A 4,318-nucleotide genomic window follows, 5' to 3' on the forward strand; every position below is an offset into this window, starting at 1 on the left:
AAGTATCGATTTTTCCTGAAGGAACAAAGAAAATCAATGGACTATTTAACTGTAGAACATAAAATATAATTTATTGTTTGGAATGCAAAAAAATATATTGGAATGTCCACCAGGGAATTCAGGAAGAGATTGGGTGAACATCTGGGAAATATAAAAAACACCAAAAAAGACCTGGAAAAGGCTAAAAAAAATCACATATGTTGCAAAACATATCATGGATCACCATGACAGTAAATCTGAACTTAAATGTTGGATATTACAAAAACTAACACTGGGCATCAGAGGTGGGAATATAGAGAATATCCTATTGAAAGCAGAATCCAGATGGATATTCTGGTGGCAAAGCATGACACCCAATGGACTTTAATGAGATGATAACATACAGTGCTTTCTTACAATAATTGATATATCATATGACACATAACAGTCCTCTCCAACAAATATGGTGTATACACATTGCAGATTATGGAGAACAGATGAAAACAAAGAGACAAACGAATGATATATGCCCCTCTGATTACATGACTTCATCTATATATAAATTCCATAATGAGGTAGTTACATAAAGAATATTGTCATGCAAATAGGATCCAAACGAATCCTCTGGTTGCAAAGTATGACATCCAATCGACCTAATAAAATGAACACATATAGTGCCTTTTCTATAAGAAGTAACATTAATAGGGACATACGTAGAAATAGATACTTCTCCATATATGATAAATAGTCCCACCCTACTAAACGGGTTATGTATATACCATAGACCAGTTATAAACAACAGGTATAAATGATCATACAAAGGGGTGAATATCTATCTGATACTCTGTCTCCTATATATACTGTCATATATTTACTAACTAAGCTCATTTAAATACAAACTGTCATATAAATTTTAACTCAATTCATATAAACATCATTTGGAGTTTTAAATCAATAATATATGGTAATATGTGGTATATATGGTATGTATGAACATATGGTGATATGGATATACCGGCATTAGCATCACAGCCCATGTTTTGTCAGAGCATAGTATGCCTAACATCTATTTACATCATTCTCTTTATGATTCTTCATTAAACAACTATGCAAAATATTAAAAGAATTATCATACTGCCATTTTGGATAGATATACAATACCGATTCTCAGATCTGACAACCGCATTTTATTCTCTTCTTACAATAGAAACTAGAATGTAAACATATGAAGGGAATACATTGGACCTTAGGACCATACACACCATCCATTCCTCCACTTTCTATTGGTCTAGATAATGACAACGAAAACTCGTCATCCTGACACTAATTTTGCTAGGATGACACTGATAGGTCAATGCTGAATTGAACAAATGTAATCGACGTAGGATTGGTCGACGATCCTTTAAATACTTTGTGTGACGGCCGGGCCGGACGCCTCTTAAAAAGCAGTTGTTAAACGCACGTCAGGCGTTCGCACTGCTCCTCTTTGACAGCCTGTTTGTTTAGCTAAAATTAATTTGTTGGCCATTATGGCAAATTTTAACATAGAGTTTAGTTTAAATCATGACTATTAGTTACATGGTGGGCTTATTAGCTTAAGTTACATAGCGAGTAACCGTTGATATAATTTATATCTGAAACATAGTTCTGTTCGTTACCTTTAGCTATACCAGTAATTGGTTTATTTGTCTCTAACATAGCGTTATCCGATAAATATTCTGACTTTAACTTTATGATATAGCAAGCACACTCTCTATATATACTGTCTACCTGATATCTAATGCTGACATAGTAGGTTCAGGCATTTTATAGAAGACCGATGATACATTCATTACAAAGAACCATATACTTATCGGTATGCTCTATGAATCCAATAAGCACTGACATTATAAGGTCAGAATTGCTAACTATGATATTTTGACTTAACAATACTAGGCATGTATTTGACAAGCTTTGGAACAAAGTGTTATCGATAATTGTCTCTATTAAATTGTAATGCAATAGTAAGCGTACCTTATATGGACTGTCAGTCTAATACTTAACACTAACATAGTAGGCTTAGATTCTTCATGTGATAATCGTGATATAATCACCATGAAGGACCAGGTACTAACCGATATGTTTTGACACAATAACGTCTGACACGCTATACAGGAACTGTGATATATCTGCCTTGCTAATCTAACAAGTACTGACACAACAACGTCTGACACGCTATACAAGAACTGTGATAAATTTCACTTTATAATCAGCAGGATTTAATCTGACAAACTCTGAATCTATATATAGATCACAGCTTATACTTATGGGATATAACGTTTGTAACATAGCTTAAGTGTACAACCAACCACAATCCACGGATTCTACTGAGCTATAGCCCACAAACTTACCTGACATTTAAACTACTATTGAGCCTGTGATTAAAAACCTATTGTTAAAAGCTATAAACTAGGCTTTATGACACAGACTGATCACTGTGTCATATTAGAGAGGAGTTTTGTGTGTCAATCGTCACTATGACACAATTTTATTTGAACTAATTTTAGTAGTGGAACTTACCACTCTTTTTTAAGATATTATGTTTATATAAAAGTTACGTTTTAAATCACTACATAATACACCACACAAGGATACACAGAATTGTTTTTTTTCTCCTAATAAGTGTGCCATATTATTCCTCTCTTTTTCTGTCCTTTCTCCCTGAATACTAAAATGAAAGTCTGTCAAAAGAACTGAAATAAGGGGCAGTCTGCATAGGCTTAGATACAAGGTAATCACAGAGGTAAAAAGTATATTACTATAACTGTGTTGGTTATGCAAAACTTTATAATAAAGGAATTAGCTAGCTATCTTTTTAAACAATAAACAATGGAGTAGACTGTCTCTTTAAGCACTTATATGTGCATCCTTTTTCACATAGGTTGTGTTTATTTTTCTCTCAGCAGGCATGGTGTTTGAATCCTGATCCTTAAGTCACATGTAGCATATGTGCATATGCCACTGAAACAGTAATAACTTTTGCTAGATTCATTTTTGCTAGTAGAAGTATAATGCATAACTGCTTCTATTTAAAATCCTAAATGCATTCAAGCACATTTCAATTTTGACCTTTACATTAATTAACTTTTCCAGCATATCAGTGCCCAGCTAGGCTGTCTGCACTCATGGATATCCAGATTGATGTATAGTACTCAACATTTACCATCAAATCACATTGGGACAGATTATAAGAGATGGCACTGAACCTAAGCTCAGCGAAGGAGGTCAGTAGCGCAGCGATGGCAGCAATATTAAATATATATATCTATATGCTGATATACATATGTATTTTTGTGTTTATATGTGTATTTAAAAATATTAACACACACACAGTTCCCATCGAACGCAATATAAAGACACTTTTCAGTGCCGGATTTTTTCTTACATCCCAAACCCGCCAACTTTACCCAAAATACTGCCTTGTGCAGTTATTTTATTAAAAAATAAAAATGCTACCATTTTTTATTTTTTATTAAAAAAACTCAACACTGTATTATGGGTGCATTTGGGGCACATTTATAAAATTAACCAGAGATCTGATCTCTAGTTAATTTTATAAGCGCTAATTGCTACCGCGGTAGCCATAACCAGCCACTTGTAATTTTCCCATTTGCGGACATGCAATAAATTAGCGCTCCACTTGTAATCTAGCCTAATGAGCCAGTGTTAATTTATTTGTGATTAAAAATATTTGTATAAAAAAGGTTTTTTATTCCCAACAAGGAGTGCTGTGCGAGTATTGTTTTTTTCAAGTACTCAGAACTAGTCTAACATGTATATAAAAGAGCCGCAGTTGAATATGTAAAAAAATCTGTTTAATTATAAAATGCAACTGATACTTAGGTATCTATTGCTAACTGGATGAAAATATTTAGCATATAAATATCTATTTAAAACAAAATGTAATTTTTAAATTCTCCCTTTAAAGGGACATTAAACACTAAATACATGCTAGATAGAATGATGCATTCAAAGAAAAGATTAGTCCATGACTAACATGTAGATGTATTTTTTTAAAGTTTCATTAGTTGTTGAAAAAGAAAAGTTTTAGTGTCTATAATACACTGGGAGCTGCCATGTTGTAACTTGTGTTACCTTCTCTGCTGTGGCCAATTAGGGTCAGTTATAAATAGGTCACTAGAGTGTGCAGCCAATGGTTGTGCTGGATTTAACAGTGTTCTGCACTTCCATTTCTAACAGGAACTGAAAAGCTCACAATTTCAGAATGGAATTACAAGCAAAGAGGACAAAATAAATAATGAAAGTATATTGCAGAGCTGTTTTATATATACAATTTATC

The sequence above is a fragment of the Bombina bombina genome, chromosome 5 (assembly GCF_027579735.1).
Source record: "Bombina bombina isolate aBomBom1 chromosome 5, aBomBom1.pri, whole genome shotgun sequence".
NCBI classification, from domain to species: Eukaryota; Metazoa; Chordata; class Amphibia; order Anura; family Bombinatoridae; genus Bombina; species Bombina bombina.